The following is a 12,501-nucleotide window of genomic DNA, read 5'->3' on the forward strand; positions in this document are numbered from 1 at the left end:
CCATTGAACACACTGGAGTTGGAGGAATCCCTGCCAACATTAGAACTCGTTCTTTTATTGGATATCAGCCATTCTTGGTATTGTTCTTCCGCTTCTTCCTCAACCTGGGACTCAAAACATTACCTCTAGGTGGCAATGATGAAAAGGGGTATGACAGATGTGGATTAGGTAGTAAGATGTAGGATGATCATTGTGTAGCATGTGTTTCATTTGCAGATTTGTGAAGAAATTATCATTTATTCTAAGCACAGATAGGTTATAGAGAGAAGGCTATGAAAATATTCATGAGGCTTTAAGGTAAGAGAGATTTGAAAATATTTTCCCTTGTTTCAAACAGCTTAAGATCAAATCCCCAGGTACCTGTTGGAATGCTATGTTCCCTTCATCCATTGGCAGTGCAGTGAATCTTAATCTGTTTTTATATTTTGAGATACTGTTTTATAGAATATCACAATCTTCTAACCAGTATCTTATTGTACTGAATTTTATGAATCTACTTTAAAAAGCAAGTCTCTCTTTCTGATTTTTGGTGTTGTAATTTTTCCTCTTTAAGTTTTAAGAGGGGAATGCTTAGAAATTTGGTAAACAGGTGTATACTTTTACCTGTGTTTCTGTTTTTAAGAGTCTCTCTCCCCAAACAGTTTTTCAGGCATTGTTTTTTTCCCACCCCACATTCCTGTGCGGTTGTTGGCTTCCCTTTCTCCTGAATCCTTCACATGGCCTTGTTTGGGTCCTGTACCTTCCCTGCTCTTCTTTCTTCTTTTGGCTGTGGCAGACCATTGTATACTGATCTTGGGCCAAATGGATTGAATTTTGTAGGAGGATGAGATAATGTTTCTGTTTTATTTCCAGCATTTTTCCTCATGATCAGAATTTTTCACCTTCGTTAGCCACAGTTCTGGGGTGGAACTTACCCTTCAGGCCATCCCCTGCACATCCGTTATGATTCAGCTCATGGACTTGTGCCCAGCTGGCATAAATGACCACTCCCTTCCCTGAATCCTCAGTATCGCTTCTCTACCTTCACTAATATGCTCCTTCTTGTAGTGACAGCAATAATGTTTCCCACCTAATAGTTTATATCGACCATTCTTTTAAAAAATTTGTTTGTTTATTTCATTATTCCATGTTACAGTTCCCTAAGCTTTGGAATTTCTCTTCCTTCCTCTGCAAATCCCTGCTGCCTACCCCCTTTATTTCCCCCGTGTCATTACAATAATATAGTCCTAGACAATCAGTCATAAGTCCAACATTCTGCTATTTAACTGTATCCTGACAATGTAGGCATGGACAATTGCAGAGAGTCCAGCATCCTATTGTGAAGATACATCCAATAGTTTTATCGGGAGTCCAACTTTCATTTGGAGAGATGCACACTGCATTGTATCTTCACATCTGTATGTGATAGTCTCTGCTACAAGTTATTATACATTTCTTAAATGAAGAGCCATAAAACAAAATCAACAACAGAGATAAAACTGGAGAATTTACCAAAGTTAAATAACATGCTACTGACTAACCAATGTGTTGCTGAAGAAATAAAGAAGAAATTTTAAAAAACCTTCCTGAAGCAAATGGTGCTATTGTGTGACCTATCAGTCAGTGAGGAAACTAATAAGGAAAACCAAAACCATTTTTTGAACAAGTGCAAATAGAAATAAAAATATCAAACCCCCTGAGAGGTAGCAAAAACAGTATTGAAAGGGCTATTACTCTTGTATTTTGCATGAAGGTTGCCAGATATCAGAGAGAACATATGATATTTGTCCTTTTAGGATTGACTTGTTTCACTGATCGTAATAGTCTCCAGGTGGGACTATTTGGTTGCACATGGTAGACATTCATTGTTTTTAATGGAATTGATGCTGTATAGTTTCTTTATCCACTCCAATTTGAACTGGCATGTGGGTTGTTTCCATGTCTTTGCTGGTGTAGATTGTGTTGTTGACAATGTAGGATTACAGATCCCTTTCTCACATGCAGATTTCATTTCCTTTGGCTATATACCTGGAGTTGATCATATGACAGGTTAATTTTCAGTTCTCTTAGCATTCTCCATACTTACTTCATAGTGGTGGTACTAACTTACCTTCCCACCAATAATGAAGGATGGCACCTTTGTCCCCACTTTCATGCCAGCAGATATTGTTAGTAGATTTCTGAATGTAGGCCAGTCTCACTAGATTTAGGTGGAACCTCAGTGTGGTTTTCATTTGTATTTCCCTGACGGCTAGGGAGCCTGAGCATTTTTTTCATGTATCTATTAGCACTTTGAATTTGTTCTTTTTGAAAAAGTTTGTTCATTTCCTTCACCGATGTCTTCACAGGGTTGTTTGTTTTGCTCTCATTGAGTTTCTGAAGGTCTTTGTAAATGCTGGATATTAGTCTCCTGTCAGTTGTGTAGTGTGCCAAGGTTTTCTCCCAATCTGTTGGTTCCTTCTTCACTTTGTGAATAGTTTCTTTTGCTGTACAGAAGCTTTTTAGTTTGATGTAGTCTCATTTGTTTATTTTGGCTTTGCCTGTCTGTGCGTTTGGTGACTTTTCTAAGACGTCTTTCCAGTTTCTATGCCTTGGAGAGTGCTTCCTCTGTTTTCCTCTAGTAGTTTGATGGTTTCTGGGTGAAGATTTAGCTCCTTGATCCATTTAGAGCTGATTTTTTTGTAAGGTGACAGGTAAGGGTCTTGCTTCTCATCTCTGCAGCCTGCTATCCAATTGGGCAACAGCATTTGTTAAAGAGACCTGGCTTTTCCACTGAATTGTTTTCAGTTTTATTGTTGAAGATTAATTGGCTGTACATGTGTAAGCTCTATTCTGTTCCATTGATCTTCTTTTCTGTTTCTGCATCAGCACCTGACTGTTTCAATGACCACTTGTCTGTATAATGTCTTGAGGTCTGGAATTGTGATTCATCCAGCTTGATGATGATGATGATGATGATGATGATGATGGTTATTATTATTAATTACTTTGCATTATGTGACACAGCTTTATAGGTACTGGGATTCCCCCACCCAGCTTGATTTGTATTCTTCAGGATAGCTTTGGCTATTCATGGTCTCTTATGTTTCTATTTCTAAGAAGAATGTTGTTGGGATTTTGATTGGGATGCCCATCCACTGGTTCATTTTGTAGATGCTTGCAATGGCAGAGGCCTGGTCCCTGACATGGGTGGCAGAGAACCTGCCATCTCCAAGGGTACAGATTGACAGGAGACCTGAATCAGATGTGAAGCCGTGGTTTGAATTCAGGCACTCTGATATAACATGTGGGCATCCCAAGAGGTGTCTTCATCATGGCACCAAATGCCCACCCAGCTGAACTCAATTGTCGATAGACCACAAACTCCCTGGAGTCTTAGGTTTCCCCTATCATTGTGATGAAATGTCATTTGCCAAGCATTGTTATGCTTGAATCTTGCTTTCTTTAGTGTTGGGAGGAAAGCAAAAGATTAAACTTGTGTCTCCATCAGAAGCAGAAAAAAAAGCTAGCCTTAAAGGGACAGAATTTCAACATAAAGTAGGAAAGTTTTCTTAGTGTGGGTAACAAAAAGAAGCTTTTCACAGTAAAATTCAGTGAATTAACCTGATTTTAAAGAAGATAAATACTGATAGTTTTTCCTCACAGCTCCCTCTGATGCTCACACGATGGACTGGAAAGTAATGAGTGCTTAGTGGACACTAACATGTAGGACCTTTGAAAGCAGAGTCTTTGTACTCTCTCTTTTGTCCAGTGCTGTATCCTACATCCATAGAATGGCCTTGGCTCTTAGGAAGCATTTGATCAATACCTGTTACAAGGAGGAGTGAGTGATGGAAGCAACCTAAAAGACGTGAAGCTTTCATGGCTGGAAATCTTCAAGAAGGAAAGAAAAATGTTGCCTTCTGCAAAATAATGGCATAGCTAGGTGCATAACCTATGTCTTTTTCATGAATAGCTTTGTGGCATGGGTGTCGTATATATTCCCAAGGAAGAAGAATGCAGTAGTTCATGGAAGGAGCTCTTTTCCTTGTTCCAGAGTTTGGAGGAATATTGGGTCAGTTTATTCGCACTAGTTCTCAAGCAAAGGATTTTCTGGGGGAATATTTGAGGAAGAAACCAAGCCTATACATTGGACCTAGGTTTTTCTCCGATACACTCTTTTAGGGCATTGTCCTCAGAGCCCAGTCAGACATGCCTGTCTTCCACCAAAGAGAGAAATACTCTGCTACTTTGAGAGCAGGACCAGTCCTCATTTTATTGGAAAAATAATAACCATCACACACATAATTCAGCAAAATGCTTTCTGAATTCCATACTTTTGTGTAAAAATTGGGGCAGTTAGATATTAAGATATAACTTTCCAATAAGGGCTTTTCTCTCCAATGGCTGTAGTTCATCCTCCTCTGCTAAATGAGATCAGCTGGCTCCAGCTTCTATATCCCAAACTCTAGAAGATTCCTTATATAAAGCATGTATTTGTCGCCCCTTCTTACTGTAACTGATAATCATTGCATCTTTGTTATGAGTTTATATTGCTCAGAAACTTTTTTAGACATGGTGGAATTGTCGGGGGCAGAGAGATGTAGGCAAATGAGAATTTGAGTTCCACCCACAGATTCAACAATCTCCCGAAACCAACCTCTGGGCTTATGCCTTCCTAGGTGGAAACAAGGAAATCAGAGGAGTGTCCCAAGCTGGCTCATGATCCACGATCCTTGGCTGCTCTTGGTATATTTGTGAGATGATGTTGCTGGCTTTCTAGGGCTACTGTAATAAAGTGACATGGGTGACCCAAGGCAATGGAAATGTGTTATCTTGCAGTTCTAGAAGCTGGCATTCCTCAATCAGAATGTTAGTGGAACCAAGCGCCCTCTGTACTCTGCAGGAGACCCTTCCTTGCCTCTTCCTGCCTTCCAGCGGATTGTTAGTAGTACTGGACGTCATAGATTTAGATGCATCAGTGCAAACATGCCTTCTTACTTGTGGCACTTCCCTTTGGGTCTTCATATGTTCTCTTTCCTGGGGTTGATTGTCGGGGTGTCCAAATGTCCCCCACTCGTGGACTTAGATCAGATAGACCCCTAAGACCCATTTTAGTTGAATATGACTGTTAGAACTCTATATCCAAATCAGACCACATCCCAATAAGTTGGAAGCTAGAACCTTAGTCTGTGTTTTTTTGAAGTATACAGATTCAACCAGTAAGCCTATCAGATGCTCCTTGTATTCTCCCATTATATTTTGAACTTCAGCCCTCCTAATATACCCTGTCACTCTTCTTGCATAATATGTCATTGATTAAATTGCCTTTGTAGTCCTTCAGCTTTCAGATGCTTTTCCTTGCCAGTGTGATGTAATTAGGAAACTAATAGCTGAATCAATAAGGAAAAGAGTGTGTTCTTTCATTTTTCCCAGCTGTTCTGATGATGCATTTAGGGCTTTGTGTGTGTGTTGCTACTAAGTTGTCCTCACTAAGACATATGAGGTCATGACATGTTGTGGAAAAAGAGAAATCAGATGGTCTTGATGTCTAAAGGTGTCTAGGAATAATGTTTTGCAGGGAGGTGGTGTGGTGCCATGGGGTACAGAGCAGAACATGGCATACCGAATGGATCGCTGTATATACAAGACATCCTTTCAAAGAGCTGCTTTTTTAGATAAGTGCATTAATTTAAATGTTGTATGGAATATGTTGTGCTGGTGTGGTACAGGGCTGCATAAATGCTACCTGAGCTTTTATACTACCAGGCCAAGGAAGGATTCACCACTATCCACAATTTCTGGGCAGTGACAGCGTATACTGCTTTGTCTAATTCCAGTTGCCTAATGAAAAAAAATTAATTTCTTGGCCCTTTAAAAGGTAGTTTCAGAGATCAATGTAACATATACGTTAGAATCCGGAAATTGCTATCCTATGTAGAACAAAATGTAGGCTTGTATTGTGATTGAAATAAATGTAAGAACTGTAGAACTGTTTAATAATATGCACTGGACATTTTGCCCAGTGGCGGAAATCCTGGCTAAGACTCTCAGTACTTGGCGCTGCTCGTTTTGATCCTGTATCTGACTTCTTCTAGCTCTGGATGGGCTTCAAGCATTTGCGGAGTAAATTTGTATTAGGTGGGAGCTCTTCCTTTCTCTGTCTGGTTCTGTCTTTCCCATTGACTCTCAAAATAAGTATATTTGTAAAATACTCTAAAAGGCCTATATATTACCCAGACTCTGAGAGTTCAGAGATAACCACTGCTAATATTCTGGGATATTTTCTTCTGATACGTTTCATGATCTTGGAACAGTTGAGTAAAATTTATGCTAACTATGGATACCATGTAATGTATTTTTAAAAACATTTATTTAATTCTAATTGGAAAGTTAGGCTTACAGTGAGGAGAGACAGAGAGAAAGGTCTTCCATCCACTCATTCACTCCCCAAGTGGTCGCAATGGCTGGAGCTGAATTAAGCCAAAGCCGGAAGCCAGGAGCTACTTCTGGGCCTCCCACACAGATTCAGGTTCCAAAGGCTTTGGACCATCCTGGACTGCTTTCCCAGTGCACAAGCAGAGAGCTGGAAGGGAAGTGGAGCAAACAGCATATAAACCAGTGCCCATATGGGATCCCGGCACATTTAAGGCAAGGACTTTAGTCACTAGGCTATCATGCAGGGCCCTGTGTAATGTATTTTTAAATGAACAGTTTATGAGTATTAAATTATTAAATCATCTAAAACTTACTCTTGAATGTCTACTGTGTGTTTAATTTCCACCTGAGTGTTAGAGATTGGATTATTTAATTACAGTGATAATGTATATTTCTAATAATTTTTAAAATATGTGCATGACCCAATGAAGGAAATGTTGATTCCTACAATCTTCCCATTGCAGAGATAAGTACTATTGAGACCATGTGACACATTGCATGCCAATATGTTATATGCATTTCTGACTTCCACTGATCATGGCATTAAAAATGTGTTTATTTTTTTAACCTTACACAGATATTTACATTTTATTAAAATCAGATAAAGTGTTAACAACATAAAGAAATAGCAAAGTCTATACCTAGTGTGGACAACATATTTTTTCAATATGCTTAGAAATCATGGAAATGCTTGAATGTTAACACCAAGTACAGTGTTTTAAGTCTAAGAAACTTAGGTGGGGGATGCTAAAATTTAAACACAGTGAAAAATACATAAGTGATACAGATTTAAAGAAGTCATAGGTAAATACCCAAGTTTTGAACAACTTAGATAATGAGATGTGGATGTGTCAAAAATGTAGGTAGTAAGAAATATAAGGGCACTTTAAAAAGTTCACAGAAAAAACACATAATTAAAAGTGAGAACTTGATTTTACAAACAATACACTAGTGGCCAGAGCTGTGGCATACTGTATAAAGTTGCAGATTACAATGCAAAGTGCTGGTTTGGCTCCTAGCTGCTTCACTTTCACTTATTTATTTTTATTGGAAATTTAGATTTACAGAGAGGAGAGACAGAGAGAAAGATCTTTCATCCAATGGTTCACTCCCCAAATAGCCACAATGGCCAGAGCTAAGTCGATTTAAAGCTGGGAGTCAGGTGCCTCCTCAGGGTCACCAGTGTAGGTGTGGGGTCCCAAGGCTTTGTGCGGTCCTCCACTGCTTTCCCAGGCCACAAGCAAGAGAAGCTACATCATTTGCTTTTCTTTTTTTTTTTCTTTTCCTTCCCTTTTCCTTTTCCATTTCTTTATTTGCTCAAAAATATGAAGCTCACCAGTGCTGTCATGTGGACCTGTAGACTGTTGATGATCATTGCCATATTATATCAGAGTGTGAATTCTCCAGTTTATCTGTTCTGTTATACACAGGCATGCAACTCCAAGCTTCAGTGTTTAAGGATGGCATTGTCATCTGTACTACTATTTTTTGTGACTTTTCACTTAAGGGGATGTACAGTAACTGTGTAATGCAGACTGTCATATCCAGATGTGAGGATACAATGCAGCAGGCATCTCTACTTCCAGACAAAGATGGACTCCCATTGAAACTGTTAACCATATCTTGACAATAGGATGCTGGACTCTGCCATTGTCCATGCCTGCAATAATGGACGTATGACTGTCTATGAAGAACTATACCTTAGTAATAATATAGGGGAACTCAGTGAGAAGGGGAGGGAACTTGGGGAGAGAGTACAGGGAATCCCAGAGCCTAAGGAACTGTGTCATAAAATGATAATGATAATAATAATAAATGTGTTTATTTATTTAAAAGTCAGAAGTGCCGGTGGAGTGAGGGAGATGAAGAAGAGTGATAGCTTCCACTCTGGGTTTACTTCCCAGATGGCCAGGAGCATCATCTGGATCCCCAACGTGGGAGGCAGGTCCCCAGACACGGGTCCTATTCTGGTGCTTTCCCATTAGCAGGGAGTATTGGTGGTGGAGCATATAGAACATGAACCAGTACCCATATGAGATGCAAGCAGCTTTACCTGCCATGCCACAGCACCAACCCCAGATCATGGTATTTTTTTTTTTTTTTTTAGCATTTACAGTATTACCGTTGGTTTAGTGCCTAAAACATAATGGCTGTTCAATAAACTTTTAGTGAATGAATGACTACTTGAAGAAAAAGGTAGGAAATATGTGAATGGAGAGATAGCAAAAATCTAGGTCATGGTAGAATAAAATATGGTTTTAGCTCAGCAACTCTGTGTAGATTGAGAGACAAAGTAGCTAACTCAAAGCTCTTAATGAATCGGAACCTGCTCCTTCTGTTCCTCTGAATCAGCCTGTAGGCAGAGAATTCAATTTAATTTTTCCCCCCTCCATCAGATTGAAGGTCTGAAAAAGCAAAACAGAAGCAGAGGAGGCAGAATGTGGAATAGGCTTGGATGAAGAGATTGACAACTGGCCTCTGTTTCTCTGTATGAGATGAAAAGAGCCACCCTTGGTTTAAGGTAATTCCCTGGAGGTGTTCGGCCCCCATCAGAGTCCACCAGGACAAAAGGACTGGTAATTCCCCTAGAGGACCTAAGAACTCCAGCAGCCTGAGTGTGACCTTCAGAGTTTTCCCCTGACTTTTCTCTAGCATTTGCAGCAAAGGGAGATGCAGTCATTCTGGATTCTGTTTCAGGGAAACAGAGGGAGCCCTTTGTCATGGTTAGAAACAGTGATGTTTCCCAGCTGCCCCATTTTTGATCAGCTACCCGCTTATGACATGAGAAAGCAGCAGAGGATGACCCAACTTCTTAGGACCCTGGACCAGTAGGGGAGACCTAGACTAAGCTCCTGGCTTCAGATAGACTCAGCTCTGATCGTTGCGGCTATTTCAGGAATGAACCAGTACATGGAAGATCTTTCTCTTTGTCTCATCTGTCTGCAAATCTACCTTTCCAATAAAAATAAATAAATATTAAAAAAGAATTACATGTGAAACCAGGCACAGAAAGACAAATATCACATTATCTCACTTATATACAGAAACAACAAAAAAAGAAAATTTATCTAATGAAGAATGAATTGTGCTTACAGGAGGCCAAGATATGCAGATTGATGGGGAAAGGGTTCAACATTAAACATAGGGTTCAACATTTTAGTTAGAAAGAATAAGCTTGAATGGTCTATTTCACATAATAATTACTACAATAAATAGAAAAACATTTTATCTTCAAAACTTCTAAGAATAGATTTTAAATTTATTCACCATGAAAAGCAAGGTGTTTGCATGTTCTAATTGTTAATAAGCATGATTTAATCACTGTAATCATAAACATGCCACAATAGATCACACTGATCTTCAGAAATGCATAACAAATGAAATTATCACTTGTCAATTAATAATAGGGTTTCTCTATGTGGTTCTGTGTGAATGTAATTCAGTGGATTTAGAGCCAGTGAGACCATGTTCACCTGCTGAGTTAAGAAAGGGAATGGAGGGTGATAGGAAATGGTTTTGTCCGTGTTTCCCATGTTTGGAGGTGGCTGCAGGGTAGTTCAGATCCATTGATGGGGGGAGAGCCGAGGATGCCTAGCACTAACAGCATTGATGTATAGCTGATGTGGTGTTGAAGAAGTTGTCATCACTAAATCAGGACTGACTTTCCAGTTTTTGAGATAGTGGTTGAAGTCACTTGGCAGTGCTATGTTGATTATGTCATCCATAAAATAGAAATGACTGTCATCCAAATTTTAAAAAATCACAAATGCTGAATGAGGAAATGGGAGAAATAATGTGATACACTGCTGCTGTGAAGGGAAACTTGTACAGCAATTAGGGAAGGCAATTCGGAGATACCTCAGAAATCTGCCAGTGTATGAGGTAACACAGTTATCCCGCTGCTAGGAATTTACCCAAATGAAATGAAATCACCATATGGAAGAGTTGTCTGTATAACTACACAACGAACAATATTTAAGATATGAAATCAGCCCCGTTGTCTATCAGCCGTTGTCTGGATGAAGACATTTTGGTGCATATACCCAATGGAATACTATTCAGCCATAAAAATAATGAAATGCTTTCTTTTGAAACAAAACAGATGCCATTGGAGATAATTCTTAGTGAAATAAGCTAGCTACCCAAAACGAATATTGTATGTTTCCCCTAATATGGGGGCATTAAATGCAGAGTACCAAAAAATGTAATGCGTCTGTACAAAATTGACATTTTGAGAATTGATTGTTTATAACCCTTGTATATAATGATTGAGGTACAGTGTTATTTTTTAATTGTTGAATTATTTATTTAGTGGAGGATTAAACCTGTGATTATAAAAAATGAAAACGTATCATTGTAAAGCGTAAAAGACAATAAGAAAAGAAAACGGAAGGGTGGAAAGGAGAAAGAGTGATGGTTGGGAAAACTCTATTTAGGACATAAATGGGATGCGTCCTATTGTATAACTTAAATTTTTAAAAATTAAAGTATAATAGAATTGCTAATAGCTACCTATGTGTACTTTATAGGCTATTTCAGGATCCAAAATTTATCTAAACTGTCATTTACTAGACAGTGTTTTTTTATGTTACCTGTTTACAATTTATAGTTGTCGAATTAAATTTAAATGACTTCCAAGTTTTCTAAGTTCTAAATAGCTTCCTTGAGATACCTGAAGTTTGTTCAGAAAGTTGCTTATTTACTTTTTAAAGGTTTATCTATTTTTGAAAGTAGAGTTACAGAGATCGTAGAAGAAACAGAAAGAAATCTGCATCTATTGGCTCACTCCCCACATCAGTACAAGTTAAGGCCAGGCTAGAGCAAGAAGCCATGAGCTGCTTCTGGGTCTCCCATATGGACTAAGAGGGCCAAACACCTTGCTTATCTTATGGTTGGATCTCCTAGGAACTGGATTAGAAATGGAGCAACTGGGACACAAATTAGCAACCATATGGGGTGCCATTATTCCAGGCAGCATCTTTATCCCAGGCAGGGCCAACATAATGCTGGCCCCCAGAAAGCTGTTTCTGTATGAGTTGTTAGAACTGTGGATTTAGGACTTAACAAAAAAACCAGATTACTCCAGTGTGGTGTGATGGAGAGCACATTGCCACAGGTGAGCAACTGTTGGGGTATCTTAATAGTGACATACTAAAATTGTTTTCATTTCTGTAAAATTGAAAGCTACCTACTTCCAACTTCTTCAGTTTCCCCACCAGTAAAAGTTTGTGGGAAAAACAGGAATATGGTGGAATTTTTGTGATACATTAGGCTTTGCAATTTCGTGACAGGAGACATGAGCCAGATGCCAGAAAACTACCTTCTCGTCTGTTTGACAAAATTGTAAATTCTCCAAGATTGAATTTCTTTAACTGTGGCATACGTGGTTTGTGTGCTCCACTTTAGATGCCATTGTGTGATCACTGATTGACAAAGATGAATAAGACATGGACCATGGCCTGCCTGCCTTCCTTTATCGCCCCCCTCTTTCTCTCTGTCATGTATTTCAGCCAAGAAGAAGAAGTAGGTGTGCACGTGCATACACACACACATACACACACACACAGAGAGAGAGAGAGAGAGAGAGAGAGGGAGAGAGAGAGAGAGAAAAATGGAGAGCTACTGCCTGACATGTTCCCTCCCTGCAGTGGTTAGGAGTAGGACTAGGCTATTGCAGGAGCTGAGGGCTTGGAGCTCAATCCAAATCTCCCATATGGGTAGCAGGAGCCAGTGACTTGAACCATCACTGTTACCTGCAGCAGGAAACTGCAACCAGGACCTGGAACCAGAGACTGACCCCAGAAATCCTGATGTGGGTTATGGGTAAGTTATTGTTTAGGTAAAAAAAAAAGTCCAATCTTCATTGCCTTTTATTAATCACAATCTAGAGGTCCAAAGATCTGCCAACTCGTAAAGCTTATTGTGAATAACATTTTAGAGTCAGACAGTAAATGGTGGTGGCATCATGGAGGGAGTGATTATCTGCCTAGATAGATCAGCAGATGCTTGAGGGCAGAAGTTTAAATTAGCAATAACTGCCTTTGTTTTCTTTTAGGATTATTGTGAGACTGAAATATATGTGAAAGATCATCACGATGCAATTAG

General features: G+C 39.2%; 1 protein-coding gene across 2 annotated transcripts in view; it reads left to right on the forward strand.

The window, feature by feature from the left end:
- Positions 1 to 12,501, forward strand: part of SORCS3 (sortilin related VPS10 domain containing receptor 3) — a 567,293-nt gene that overhangs the window by 349,287 nt on the left and 205,505 nt on the right. The window lies entirely within an intron of this gene.

The sequence above is a fragment of the Ochotona princeps genome, chromosome 13 (genome assembly GCF_030435755.1).
Source record: "Ochotona princeps isolate mOchPri1 chromosome 13, mOchPri1.hap1, whole genome shotgun sequence".
Classification (NCBI taxonomy): Eukaryota; Metazoa; Chordata; class Mammalia; order Lagomorpha; family Ochotonidae; genus Ochotona; species Ochotona princeps.